Source organism: Colius striatus, unplaced genomic scaffold, assembly GCF_028858725.1.
Source record: "Colius striatus isolate bColStr4 unplaced genomic scaffold, bColStr4.1.hap1 scaffold_38, whole genome shotgun sequence".
NCBI lineage: Eukaryota > Metazoa > Chordata > Aves > Coliiformes > Coliidae > Colius > Colius striatus.
This window is the reverse complement of record NW_026908522.1, coordinates 2,532,285-2,547,363: the sequence shown is the minus strand read 5'-3', so window position 1 is coordinate 2,547,363 and position 15,079 is coordinate 2,532,285. Positions and strand designations below refer to the sequence as shown.

Sequence of the window (15,079 nt, the reverse complement as noted above, 5' to 3'; positions counted from 1 at the left end):
ATTCCCTACTCTTAGGAGCTGTGAGCCCTCAAAGCCTTCTGAGGGCTTTCAGAGCATCACCTTGACAGATCAGGGTGGAAGGTGCTGGAGAAGGACTCCAACCACCAGCCCTGGGTGTAGCTCTAACATGCCTCTTCTTTCCATCTCTGCACCTCTTCTTCCTTCCTATTGGGTCCCCACGGCAGCTGAAAGTGCCTCCGCAGGGCAGGGCAGGAGGCACGAGCAGGACAGCGGCTGCTTACCTTTGGCACCTCTATTGCCCAGACAACCACTTTGGATTTTCCCCTTTGGCCGCGCTTCTTTCGGGTCACTGTCTGCCACTCGGGACCGTCTGTGTCCTCCGAGTCCTCGTCAGACCCATTTACACCTGCAAGACAGGCACACAGGTCAGCATTCAGACAGCCCACACAGTGCAGCTGCCACACAGCAGGCCAGGCAATGAGATCCTTTCCTAGAGAGGTGACACTAAGCACTTGCTACGCATTCCATGGGGATGCTCCTCCATCAGGTTCCCCAGGATGTCACGAAGGGTCAAGTCCCATCACACACCCTTCATGCCTGGGGAGAAACCAGCCCACCTCTGGGAATGCAACAGGAGCAGGCCCAAGTTCAGCAGCAGCCCCTCAAACACAGTGACCCTTTCCCCAGCGGCAGAGGCAAGACAGTCCTGTCCAAGTGCTGACCAAAACTGCCCCAAGTGGAGCAGCAGCCGTTTGTCGTGGCCCCAGCCCAGCCAGGTGCCCAGCAGCCCGGCACAGCCCTTACCTGCCGCGCCACGCGCATGGCTGCCCGCCGCCAGCAGCCCCGCAGCATCCCTGCTGGCAGCCGTGTGCTCAGCCGCTGCCGCCGCCTCCAACAGCCCCCGCTCAGGGGCAGCAGCGCCGGCCGCCTGCGGAGGGGCATCAGCTGGGGCGGCTGCAGCCGGGCAGAGCCCAGCGGGCACATCCCGCGCGGCACCCGGCAGCGCTGCCTCAGCCCGGGGCTCTGCCTGCGGGGATGGCGGCAGCGCAGCGGCGCTCTGGGCACTGCTGGGCTCCTGCCCGGCTCCTGGCGCTGCCGGCGCTGCTGCCGGCCGCTGCTCTGCGTCGGCGCCTGAGCCTGAGCCCTGTGCGGGGCTGGCTGCAGCGCTGCCGGGACACTCTGTGCTCTGCACGGGGACAGAAACAGCAGCAGGGACGCTGCTTTACCCTGCACATCCTGCTGGCTCTTGTCTGTCAGCGTCATCCTCCAAGGGGCTGGGCTGAAATGTCATCGCTGACACCTCTGGAAGGTCAGCCTCTGGGCATTCCTCTTCCAACGAGGAACACAGACTCTGAGGGACACAGGCTTCCGTCTGGGGCCACAAGTCCTTCTCTGGGCCTCCTTCCTCCAGCTCTTCCTCAGCAGCAGTGGCCGGTTCCTCACGGTCTCTGGCCTGCGCTTTTCGGGAGGAATAGAGCCACCAGCAGCCCAGCAGTGCCAGCGCTCCGGGCACGGCGTATGGGATCACGCTGCAGAAGCGCAGAGACATTGCACACAGCCTCAGCAGGATCTAGCAGGAGACACAGACAGCACGTTCAAATAGACACAGGGAAAGAAACAGGAAGGCAAAAGTTTCAGAAAAGCCTTGAGGCTCCTGTTTGGGCCCAAACCCTCCTCTGTAGCTCCCAGTGCCTCCTTTTTGGGCCACAATCAGAACTAGCACAGAGCAACACTACTCATAGCCCTGGCCAGCCTAGAGAGGTGCAAGAAGATGGATCACGAGGTACAGAGTTGGATCATCCTTACCTTTGGAAGAGGTTGGAGAAGTGGGCAGCAAATGAGAGATGGTTGGAAGCAAGCAGGAAGGCAAGTAGCCAAAGAAGGAGCTGAGTCCTCCCGAGGGCAGCTCAGCCCAACTGGCTCTGGCTGTCCCGCTCTGAGGCTCTACAGCCCCTGGCCAGGTGAGGTCACAACGCCGGGTGGGGTCTGGAACAGCCCCTGTGTGACATCAGCAGCGCCCTAAGGTCTCCCTCTCCCTTGGTGACGGCCACAGCGCTCCCCCTCCCCTGGGATGGCCTCTGGCATCACTACTAGCCATAGTTTAGAACTACTGCTAGAGGCACAGTATTGTTCACACTGACAGGAAAAGTCTAACACTGAGCAGGGCTGCAGGGAGGAGGCAGCTGGGGTGCAAGAAATCCGCTCCACAGTGGCTCCCTGGGACACCAGCACGGAGGCCGGGACAGAGCGGAGACTCTGTGGGCAGGTCCTGTCAGCTCTTGCAGAAGAAGGGAGCTGCATGGTACTACAGAACTCTCCTGACAACACAACATACAGCTTGTGAGTTCCAAGTGCCAATCAGGACTCAATAACCAGTGTGACTTTCAAGCAGGGATTCTTTTTGGCAGCGCTGGGCACACAGGGGATGGCTCCACCAAGTGTGTGCCCTGCTTAGAGCAAAACTTTCTACATGTGCCCAGACTAGATCTGCATGTTCATTGCACTTCTTCATGAGTTTCCCCCATTGTCCTGCCTCAGTCTGCCCAGGTCACTGACGACTTATTTCATAGAGACTGATGTCACTCACCCACGTCAATGACAGCAGGTGGTTCTCCTTCACTCAGCTCCAGAGGGTAACCTCCAGGGGCATCTCCACTCAGGGAATTACCAGACATACCGCAATTGCCCTGGCCCCATGGCTCCAGCCTGGCCAGGGCCCTCTGAAGAGCCTTCCTGCCCTCAAGCACATCTACACACCTGTCCAGCTTGGTGGGATCATCATACTCCCTGAGGGTGGTGGTTTAGCCCTGACTGAGTGCCAGGTGCCCACCAAGTTCTAACATCACTCTCCCTCCTAACCTGGACAGGGGAGAGAGAAATATAACGAGTGGGTTTGTGTATTGAGACAGGGACAGGGAGATGGCTCGGCAATCACCGTCATGGGCAAAACAGACTCAACCTGTGGAGAAAAAGGTTGGATTTATGAAGAAACGATAAGAACAAGGAAATGAGAAACAAAATAATCTTAAAACACCTCCCCCCACCCCTCCATCTTCCCCTGCACCCCCTGCCCCCCCCCGCCTCAGCTACCTAAAACCTGGCCCAGGCAGAACCACTACAGGGGTGACCTTCACCTCGACCGGTGACAGCCAGGAGACTGAGACCTTGCACGACGATGGCCGTGTGGCCTCGATCTCGGCCGACTGTCACGGCTGCTGCCTTTGCCTCTCCATGGGGGTGGCGGCGAAGGGTTTTCTTAGCTTTTAAGGAACTTTCACATGATTCCACACACGTTCTTCAGCATCATTCCCCCTCTGAAGGTCTTTCATCAGTTTCAGATTTCCTTAAAAACGACCTTGATCTTGTAATTCCGGAGACAAAAACTGACCAATACTCACAAAAGCCACCAGTCTGCAGTCTGGGTGAAAGTCTCTCTGTGCTTTTACACGAGACAGACCAAAGAGGAGATGAAGACCATTTCTCTCACTGAAATGCTCCAAAGTGCTTTGGGGTAATGGTTACCCCAAATCAGAACAGGGAGATGCAGAAAACCCAGCACCTACACCTTTTCACTTTCTCTCCTCCTCACGCCTGCCAGGTGGTGAACGGGGTCTTCACAGAGCAGATTTAGTCAAGAAACACCTGCTCCTGAGCAACTGCTGCCCCATTACAACTGTCAGCCAGCTGTCACCTCTGCCACACTGGAGCTACTCACCTACACAAGATTCCCCTATCACTGCCAATCACCTTGGATCATCCCTCATGATCCAGGTGTGGAGTGGAACTCCTCCCGAGTTCCCCACACAACCTGCTTCTCCACCACAGACGTGTCAGGCAGTTGGATAGCTTCTTTTCAGCCCTTCTGTATTCTGTCAGTTCCTTTGCCAAATCCCTGCCAAAGCAGGCGACAGGTTCCCTGGCAGCCCGGCTGCCACAGATGCTGCACCAGGGCCCAACAATGGCAAAGCAGCAGCAGGCCAAGAAGCTGGAGAAGCTGGTGGGATGATGGGTGGATCCTGCTGGCTGGAAATGGTTGGCTGGAGAAGAGGTTGCAGGTTGTGTGTTCTCACTTGTCTGAGGAGTGTGGCTGGAGGTGGAGGCGGCGGCAGCTGCTGCTGAGGCTGCTGCTGGATCTGCTGACTGCAGCCAGTGTCATTCCTCAAGTTGTTCACAATCTGGAGGCAGAAACACCGTTAGAAAAAGGCACCATGAAACTTGAGGAGAGTCGGGAACAAAAACCTCCACAGAGGGAAATGATGGCTATCCCTGTAAGGGCTGTCAATCCTAAAATCAACCCAGAGACAGATACATGAGCACATCCCACTAAAGGCTGATAAGAATGACTGGTCACCCAGAGCAGCTGCATTCAAAGCACTTGAGCATTAACAGCCCATCGGAAAGGGAGGCAGTTGTGTGGAACAAGCGTGACCTGAACTGGCCACATTGTCTGTAAGGAGCTGTCAGCTCCTCTAACCACAGATCATGGCCTGGAGAAGCCAGTTGGGCCTCAGCCCATTGAGCCTTGCCTAAGGAGACCTCAGTGAACATTTCCTTCCCTTCCAATTGGTTGCAAACAGACTTTCCTCACAAACCCTCTCCACCCAAGCCATGGGGCTACCTTGCGCAGGACTTGTTGGCCTCCTAAGAGTCAGGAGAAATGTCTGTCTGATGACACGTTGGGCACTGATGTTCCTCAGGTTCCAGCAGTGCTGTTCTAATACCTGTGATGAATTAGAACCATCAGAATAGCTCTGAGCCAAACTAAGGAAACGTTTAGGGTTCAAGTCAATGACAATCAATTACAAAAGCATGTGGCTTAAATGCCTGCCTGTCTGTCTGTGGCAGACCCCAGTAAGTCACCAGAGCTGGCTGTACAGTTTTGTGGGAGACAAAAGGGCTGTGGGCAGCCTAAATGCCTTCCATATCCAATCTGGAATTCACCTGCACCATTACGCTCTCTTCTCATACTTCACCTTCTGCCTGTAGAGATCATTGAAGCAGAGACGTTCCGAGGGAAAAAAAGAGCTGGCTGCCTTTTGTTTCTGTCTTTAGCACGAGAAGAGCCCTTTGCTGTTCTGAGGGTACTTCAGTTTTCAGTAGAACAGGTAACAGAGTCGCTGTGTCATCTATTTCGGCTTTCACAAGATCAGATGTGATGTTTGGAGTTAACAAACATGGCAGTAACACTTACAGTCGTCACAGTCACCGTTTTGACAGCAGGGAATAACAGCTGCGTCCATCATTAACTCTTTACACAGGGGACATAACAGCTCCTCAGGAACAGGAACATCTGAAGAGGAGGAGGAGGAGGATGGCTCCTGTGGCAAGAAGGGAGGCTTTTCCTTCTTCTTCCAAGCCTAAGCTGCCCTGGGGGGAGGGAGGGTGGGGAAAGAGAAACATTAAAGACTGGGAAAGGAAAAGTCATCCTCTCAGACTAGTCAAATCCCTTTCTGACAGCTGGAAATGCATGGAATGAATCCCACCTCTGCTCTGGAAGAGGGTCAGTGCAAAATGCAGGCTCACAAGGAGTTTAGTCTCCGAGTCATCACATTTCAGAGAAGGAGGAAGTCTTTGTAACAGCTTCTGCAAAAGGAGCCCTATGACAGAAAACCACAAGTGCTCCCAATCCCTTTCTCAAACAGCCACTCTTGTCAGCACACAGCAGCACCTGCTCAGTTCAGAGCAACAGCACAACTTCAGCCTGTTTCACACGTGCCATCTGATCAAAGGCAGAGGAAATCTCCAGCCAGCAGCCAGTGGTGAAAGTTGACAAGAAGCCTTTGAAACTTCAACCAGAGGCAAAAGGAGCTTTCCAAGAGAAAGACTCCCCAGGAACAGCACTGAACTCTTGGTCAGAAATGCAGGTTCTTGGCACGCTACAAGATGAAGCAACTTCCAGGGGCACCAACAGCAGCACTGCACTGTCTTCATATTGGAACACACGACAGATGGGAAGGTTGAGATACATTGACACTGCTGCCTCCCTCAGAAGGACAGATGCTGGCCCGTCTCTCTCTCACACACACACATGGTTCCTCTCGCTCACTCTCTGGCCAGTCCAATTAGCTCCCCACTTACGCGTTACTGGCTGCGATGGCGTATTTCCCGTCGCTCGTCAGCATCGCGCCCTTCGTGTTGGGATCATCCACCTCCACCATGAAACTCCTGGGAATTCCAGTGCTCCTTTTCATTCTGGGAACAGCATCACAAGGGATCAGAACTTCAAATGAAGCACTTGCAGCTAGACTCTAAAGCCTGAACATCAAAATGCTGTGTTCTCAGAGTCCAGTGACTGTGGAAATCTCTCTGTGCACAGACACTGCTCTCTCGTGGTACAATGAGTGTAGCTGAAAGGCTTTCAGCCCAAAGTCCTGTGACTCAGGAGCCCTGTAAAGAAAAACCAGAAGAACTCATCAGGCTGCTGTCTTGAAAACCAGCAAGAACAAGCCCAAGCGCATCATCTGAAAGCTTCCCATTGCCGTGGTTTGCACCCTACGTCCCGGCAGGCCTAAAAGTGTAACTCTGCTGTGGGTCAGCTCCATTAACATCTACTCCATGGTAAGAAAAGCTAACAGCAGCTGGAAGGAGACAGACAGAATCTGAATGCCTCTGCAAACCAACAGCCAGGAAGAAAGGTGAACATACTGAAACCCCTCCCAAAGAACGTGATGTTTCTTGGATATTCACAGAGCAGACGTTTGGCTGGTGGCTTTAACTCCTGCAGGTGGGATTCTTCTGTCTATAACCGATGAGTTCTTAGGGATCAAGGCATTCTCATTGGTGTATTCTGAAAGCAAAGTCAGCACAGAAAAAACTATCAGTCAGTTTGTGAGCAAGTGTCTGAATGTGGAGTGTCAGAGCCCTTCAGAGAACCCCGCTACAGACAGGACAGCCCCATGTTACATCTAACATCGTGCACTCCTCATCTCAACACACGAGCTGCAGGCTGCAAGACATCTTCAGGTCTGGGAATCAAACACAAGCAGCAAAACCTTCATTTGTCCCAAGAGATGAGCCCCAAAGAGCAGGGCCCTGAGGCCCCGCACCCGCCGCCCCCAAAGCACTCACTAGAATAGAAAGAGAACAAAACTGCAACAGACCCAAAAGCCTCACACACCCACGTGTGGCAAGAGTAACTGACTGCAATCCCACTTCGAGGGGTGCACCCTAAACCAGACCTGCAATAGAACAGGTTGTTGTCATACAAACAGGTACTGAGGAGAATTGAACTGGACTAGAACTATGAGCTCATTTCACAGATACCAAAGCACTGCTGTTGCACAGGAAAGGTCCCTCAGAACAGGAGATTACTGTCTTGTGCATTACCAACTGAAGAAGGGAAACCAAGAGCAAGCAGGTGTCTTGCTGAGGACAGCAGACCACATTACAAGGATCACAAGTGCATCTTGAGGACAACGGCTGGTAATGCATCTGTGACACCTCTGTCTCTGAGAGGAAAATCATGTCTTTGAAATCCTTAGGAAAAGCTCTCCAGAAACTCATTTCCACCATGGGTCAAATCCCTGCTCCTGAAGCCCTGCATTTCATTCTAATGGTTTACACACACTGACTAAACACCCAGTAGTGGGAAAAGTAAAGAAAATAGTGCCCCTGTTTTAAATTCACCTTCATACAACAAGCTGACACAAGACATGCCAGGGGATTTAGATGCACTAGACAGAAAACAGCAAGGCTGCTGCTGACTTTGAGCTGAATGTCATGACGGCATTGAGCTAGATCTTTGCCAGGCCCGGAGTGCTTCACCACCGCGGCACTCTCAGCAGAAACACCCTCTTTGTAGAGAAATGGAGAGAAGAGGCAATCACAAAAGGACAGCTGGAGACTGCCAACACACAAACAGTAACCCAAAAGTACTTCAGACTGCCGCTCAGTCATGGGCTTTGGAAGGCATTTGCAGTAGTTCTCCACACAGTGCTCTGTATTACACCTTGGTAGTTTAGACTTGGCTCTGCAGATGAATTACCAGCCTGGCTAAGAGCTCCAGCTGCACTGTGCCTCACCACTACTACCTTGTCAAGTCTGGATGTTGGCTCACACACACAGGAACTGGACTGACCCAAAAACCACAACCTGGGCTCTGCAGCACCGATGATCCAAGTGAGTTCAGGTGGAAACACATTTCTGAGCCATGCTCCTTTCTCCAAGACTATACGTCCCAGTCAGAGAGAAACTCAAACAGGCTGTGCAAACACCCCAGGAAGTCCATCCTATGAATACATCAAGCACTTCTGACTGTTTTAATTGTGGTAACTCACCTCTCCTTTCCTGAGCCATAGAAAAGAGCCAGAATGGCTGCTACAGTGAGTAGAAGCTACTAATTTGTTGTAGAAGTTGGAAATGTAATTATAGATGGTAATATGAAAAAAAAAAATCACCTGAGATTTCCTGCACAAGGTCAATGGAAAACAAACAAAACACTCCCAACAGAGCTGGCTGAAATTCCCCAAGGTTAGGAAGAGACGCAGCACTGCAAATGCCATGTCGAATACACGTGAACAGTGATGATGAGAAAAAGATCCAAAAAGGAACAACAGGAAAGTTGTAAAGATCACTTCTGAAAATCAACTCCTGATGCCTCTTATGACCGTGTTTACAAGGGCATGTGTCCCCCATCTCCCTTCCGCAAATGCACAGCTGGATTCCACACCCCACACAGGAGAGTCACTGGGCTGCTGGGATCAGTCACACACATGACTGAGGGAAACGAAGGCGTCCGAAGGAAGGGATTTGACCAAGGGAACCCAACACAGACAAACCCATTCCCTGTGTTGCTTTCACCAGCAAATAGAAATCACGTTCTCTTTCTTTAGCGTGGTGGGAACAGCAGCTCAGCAGCGGGTTTGTAGGCACAAATGTGACATGGACCAGCCAGCTTGAATAAAGATGGTAGGGACAAGTTAATGCAGCTGGCAAGCTACTTCCAATTATCAGAAACAGCTGCTGCAAGGTAATCAATTGGGCCCTGGGTGATCACAGGGGTGAAAGCAGCATCTAAGGAAGTAGCTAGCAAAGGAAGGGTGGGTTTGAGTCAACACTGTTGGTGGCATTACATTGCCCGTGTATGTCTCTGCACGTGCATTACCTAGCTTCTCTACATCTTGGGATGAATATTGCTTGCACCGTTACAACAGGCCTGGAGCAGCTGCCAGAGCTCCCAAGGCACAGCCAAGCCCCAGCTGTGTGTCCCCCAGCTCCCCTCACCCAGCTCCAGGCCCCCAGCACGGCTCCGGCCGGCTGCCCCCTGCTCACCATCGCGGGTTCGTGGCAGAGGGCGATGACGGCTCTGAGCACCAGGCACCGCATCACGCTGCTCTCGCTCCCCAGGTACCTCGGTTCCAGCTGCAGGGCGCGTTCACCACAGGGCTCATGTCAGGGCAGGCCAGGAGCTGAAACACACCGAGTACTCACCCTCTGCCCCAGTGACTGCTCTCCCCCCCTATCTCCTCCCAGCAACCAGGCTCACCTCGACCTGGAACGCCGTGGCAGGGACCTCCCAGCAAGGCTGCTCCCTGCTCAGCAGATTCACCAGGCAGTGAATCAGTTTCTAACATGAGCCCCTCGCGGCACCACACATCTCTCTGGCAGGGGGTGGGGGGAAAAAGGGCACCGATAACCCCAAGCAAGGTGGGCCAGGCCCTGGACTGACTAGCTGAGGGCTGGACTTCTCAGGAGAAAGGTAGTGCCCAAGACCAGCAAAAAGCACCCTTCCTGCCCCAAAGCCTCCTGACGACACTCTTTTGCTGCCCACGGGCCAGTCGTCTCCCCGGCTCTGTCTCTGGCCCTCGCTGCATCCTGCCTGGCCCTGGGACGGACGCCCCATCCTGAGCCCTCAGCCCAGGCCCACGGGAGGGGACGCTGGTGCTTTGGGGGGTGTCTGCTCCTGGGCACCCACCTCTGCCAGGCTTCTCCAATCTGCCGGGCGAGCCCTTGGTGACAAGCCCCTCTCACCCAGCACCAAGGGCATTTGCGAGGGTGTCCTGTTTGCAGAGGACAAATGTTGGAGGGAGCAGAGAGAAGGGGGCTCTCACCTGGCCAGCAGCCCCATGGCGCTGTGCCGGGTCTCAGGGTGGAGCAGTGCTTCCCAGCCGTGCTTGCGCTCGAATTCACGCACCTCGGCCTCATAAGCCAGGTAGTACAGCAGCTTCCTCAGGGTCCGCATCGCAAACCCGCGCCCAGGTCACACTGGGAGCCCCTGGCCTCAGCTCCAGAGCCGTGTCAGGGATGGCAGGACCGGCACGGGGCACCTGCCGGGGATGATGGGAGAGCGGCCTTCCTGCTGCCATTCTCAGGGCCCAAAGCGTCACGGGCAGCACCCAGCCCCTCGTGCCCCTGCACACAGCCTGCGCTTGAGGCCCAGCAGCCCCATGCTGAGGGTCCCACCCGCCTGCTGCGGCCACAGGAGCCCTCAGAGCCCGACAACGGCTGCCCAGAGGGGAGCCAGAGCCCCGCACAGCCAATGGCAGCGCAGCAGGCGGGCACAGCCCTGATGGACGTGTGAGCGCAGCCAATCAGAGGCCGCGGCGCCTCAGGGAGGGCGGGCCCAGCGCAAGGCGGTGACAGGCCTGCAGCCAATCAGAGGCGGCGGAGCCTCAGGGCGGGCTCTGCAAAGCCCCTGAGCCACAGGCAGAGGCAGAGCGAGAGAGACGGGAGCTGCTGGACACAGGCCCCCAGGGGTGAGTGCTGAGGGGCCGGCACATGGCTGTGGGCAGCGAAGGCTGCGGCCCTGCAGAGGAGAAGGCTGAGCTCAGGGGCCCTTCTCAGTGCAGAGGGCTCCCTGCAGGGCAGGGGGCGAGAGGCTGGGGCCGGCGTGTGCTGCGTGGTGGGCAGGGACGGGACACGGGGTGCCGGGCACACGCTGACACAGGGGAAGCGCCGCTGGAACAGCAGGAGAAGCTTCGTGACTGTGACACAAGGCCCTGAGCTGTGGATGGGCACACTGAGCTAAGGACTGCGCCTCAGCCAGCACCAGAGACCCCCAGAGACCCTCCCTCGAGCGGTTTGGGGCTATCGGGAGGCTCTGTGGGCTACTGGGAGGAACTGGGTGTTGGTGGGGGTGACTGGGAGTTACTGGGGGGGCTCTTTGGGAGGCACAAGGGGCTCCTAATGGGTGAACTGGGAGTCACTGGGCTGTGCTGGAGGCTACTGGGAAGTACTGGGTGTTACTGGAGGTGAACAGATTTACTGGGGAGCTATTTGGGGCTACTAAGGGATGAACTGGAGGCTACTGGGAGGCACTGGGAAGTCCTGGGTGTTACTGGGGCCTATCTGGGGCTTCCGGAGGCTACTGGGAGGGACAAGGGGCTACTGAGAGGTGAACTGGGGGAAACTGGCGGCTACTGGAAGTGAGCTGGTAAATACTGGGGAGCACTGGGAGTTTCTGGGGGAAAACTGGGAGCTACTGGGGAACTATTAGAGCCTTGTGGGGACTCCTGAGAGGCACAAGCGACTCCTGAGGGGTCAACTAGGATCTTCTGGGAGGCACTGGGAGCTCCCGGGCTGGTTTCTGTGGGGAGGGGTCCCCTGTGTGACCCCCACACACACTCTCTGCCCCCCCAGTCTCAGCACTATGGGACCATGTCCCTGGGCACTCCCCAGCCTTTCCGAGCTCTGAGTGCTCTCAGAGCGCTGCTGCCACTCGGACACGCCGCCTTGCGCATGGGAGGGGGCAGGTCTGGCGTGGGGAGGGGGCGGCTGGGTGGCCAAGACCCCCCTTAATGTAGGACCCCCCCAAGCCCAGGGTTGCTGTCCTGCTATCGGCCGGGGCTGCCCCGCACCCAGCAGCCCAACGGCAGCACCTTGAGCATCGGCTGCAGCAGCGGCAGCGTGAGGGGCTTCCTCAGCCAGGACACGCTGATGGTGGGGAGGGGGCACAGCAGGGGAGGAACATGGAGGAGGATTTTGCCACAAGCATTTTGTGGCGTGGGGAGGGACTTCTGGGGCTTCATAAGCCAGAAAAAAATGACTGGGGGAAGGAGGCATTTTGGGGTGTTTGGGGATATTGAGGAGTCTTGGTGGGTTTTGGGTCCCCTTCTCACCCTGAGCCCCTCCCCTGGTGTTAAACGTGTCGGTGCCAGAGCAAACGCTCAGCTTTGAGTGGGGGTTTGGGGCCTTTTGAGTTGTTTTGAGACCCTGATGAGTCTTGGGGAGTGTTTTGGAGTGTCTTGTGGGGGTTTTAGGGTGCCCCCTGCCCTCAATTTCCCCCCAGGAGTTGAACATCTTGGTGCTGGAGCAGTCGTTGGCCGAGGCCCTGGAGCTGCAGAGTTTTGCCTTTGCTGCCGCCCGTTTCCATGGGCTGTTTGGTTTGGCCGTTCAGGCGGTGCCAGCCTGTGTCAACACGATGTGCCGGCACCTCCTCAGCAGTAACGTCTTCACCTTCCACCTCCAAGGTACGGAGGGGACCCCAAAATCCCCCCTCCTCGAGCAGGACACTCATGACTTGCTGCTGACAGGGGCAGCCCACGGTTGAGTGCTGTGGCCTGTCGTGCATCTACACCTCGTCTCAGCACTTTTGCAACTGCATCCTGACACAGATGGGCTCAGGAACAAGCGCTGCTGCGCTGCCCTGACATGGGGCCATTTTTATCCCACCTTCAGGGCCCTTTCAGTGGCACCAACCCCGGCAGCAGCAGCAGTGGGCAGGTTTGAGCCCTGCCAGTTCCCCATCCAGAAGCTGCTGGTTTCGTTAGTTGTGTCCAGCAGCTGCTGCAGGCTCTGATGGGAAAAGTGCCTGGAGCAGCAGGACTCTGCAGCAGAGCTGAGCTCTGCCCCTCTCCTTCACTGCAGGGTCTCAGCAGCAGTCATCAGGCAGCAGTGAGGAGCAGCTGCAGTTATAGCAGTGTTTCTTTGCCCCGTTGGACTGTGTAAGATTGACCAGAGGCTCCTGTTATGTTTTGCAGCTCTGGGGCCTCTGTACTGGTGCTGCACAACTGCAGTGTTACGTGTGCAATGGAACCTCTGCCATGGGAAGTTAGTGACAAAGAATTACAAGCAATTCCAAAGAGAAAACAAAAGCAAAGGCCCCTTTGCCTCCTGGTGTCTGTGCAGCACGGCCTGGCTCCCCTCCCTGTGCCCTGCAGCTAAGGGCCATCTCACCAGCCCAGCCCTGGCTGGAAACCCAGCCCCAGGACACGGGGGCTCTCAGCCCCCTCCATGGCCATGCCGGACTTGCACAGAGGGGTGAGAGCAAATGGTCTGCCTGTGGGTCTCATGGCTGCTCTCAGCCTCCTCAGCCATCCTCACTGGTGTCTGTTAAAGTCCTTAGATGGAGGGGAACCAGGACACCGTTTGGGGTTTGCTGGTGCTGCTGGGTTTGCCAGATTTGGCCCTGGCTGTGGGCTACAGTGGGTCCTGCAGCATCCCTGGGATCCCATCCCCCGAACCCAGAGGGACAGGCTGACCCCCCCCAAGAGGGTTTTCTCAGCAGCACGACCCCAGGGAGTCCCCCCGATGCTGAGGTGACAGCAAAGGCCTCCTCCTCACAAGAGAGAGAGAGAGAGAGACCTGTGTGAGGACAGAGATGTTACAGTCAGCTCAGCGCACTGACCAGATGCCCGTTTGCCATCATAGAACTCCAGTAACAGAGTCCATGCAGCTGCTCTCCATTGCCTTTGTCCAGCTGCTGTGTGTGTTGCACTTCTACCACTGAAGCAGGAGCCTTGTAATGCCTCGGACCCAAAAACTCTGGCTTCTGTCTGATGCTGTGGCCCAGTCATATGCCAGGGGTCTCAGGAAACTGTATCATCTACAACTGTTCCTTCTCATTGCAGGGGATGTCCTCACCTAGCAGGGGGCAATTGTGCATCTTCAATCAGAGCGTTTTGGGAGGCCTCAAAGGCTTCTTGTTGCTGTTTGGTCCCCTGCCCAACAACCTTCTTCCTAATCAGTTTCTGCAAAGGGCACGTTAACACTGCCAGGTGTGGGGTCAAAGCCTTCCAATGCCCTAAAAGTCCCCAGAAGGTCTGTACTGGCTTCACTGTCCTTGGCACAAGAAAGCACTGAACTGTTTGCTACACTTTATTTGGTGTTGGTCTAGTCTGGCCATGCCAGACTGTTCCCCAGAATTCCCCAGGAATACCAGGGCCCTGTGTTCTCTTTGGATTCAGTGCCCAACCTCAGCCCTGTGAGTATGTTTTTGGTGATCCAGCAGCTATGGCAGCTTCTGGCTGTGAGTCTGCCATCATCAGTAGATCATCAGTGTAACAGTCACCCTGATGGTGGCCAAGCCTAGAGCTGCATCCTTTGGTGTTGACCTTTGGTGGCAAAGGGGAGGAACTGTGTGAGTGGCCCTGAGCCAATACCTGGGAAGTCTATTGCTTTTGCTACCAGGTAAAGGCAAACTGGTGCTGGCTTTCTGAAGCAATTGCAGGCAAGACAAGAGCTCTCATAGGTAGGAGGGGAGCTGGGCAGGAGCTGAGCAGTGCCCAGAGCGCTCCCGGGGAAGCGGCCACAGGCGCTGAGGAAGCGCAGGAGGAACGAGGGATAGAGGAGGAATCCTGCCCCAAAGCAGCAGCCGCCGTCCCTGCTGGCTGTTCTGTCCTCCTGCTTCCTGACAGCGCAGTGTCCCAGGCAGGGCTGAGGCTGAGCTGCCAACCCAGCCCCGTGGCCATCAGCAGCGCCGGCAGCGCCAGCAGCGTGTGCGGGACCCCGCCGGAGCCGAGCCGTGCCCAGAGCGCTGCTGCGCTGCCGCCATCCCCGCAGGCAGAGCCCCGGGCTGCGAGCGGGGCCGTTGCCGGCTGTGGCACACGCAGCCCCTTCCCCGCCGCTCAGCACACAGCTGCCAGGAGGGATGCTGGCGGCTGGGTGCCGGCGGGCAGCCAAGTGGATGACACGGCAGGTGTGGGCCGCTCGGCCCCATTGGTCTCTGGCTTTTGGCTTCAAGATCCTAGATGGTGTGTGCTGGGGAAGGGCTCACCGTGTGTGAAGGGCTGCTGCTGAACTCGGGCCTCCTGTGGTGGCATTCCCAGAGCTGGGCTGGGTGGTCCCAAGTCGTCAAGGGAAGCTTTCAGTGGGCTCTGTGTGATGGGACTTGACCCTTTCTGACATCCTGGGGAACCTGATGCAGGAGCATCCCAACAGAATGCGTAGCAAGTGCTCGATG

The 15,079-nt window shown here is 56.0% G+C and overlaps 1 pseudogene; it reads right to left on the bottom strand.

Annotated features, from left to right (window-relative positions):
• Window positions 1–351: 351 nt before the first annotated feature.
• Window positions 352–10,141, bottom strand: LOC133629332 (E3 ubiquitin-protein ligase RBBP6-like; annotated as a pseudogene).
• Window positions 10,142–15,079: the final 4,938 nt, after the last annotated feature.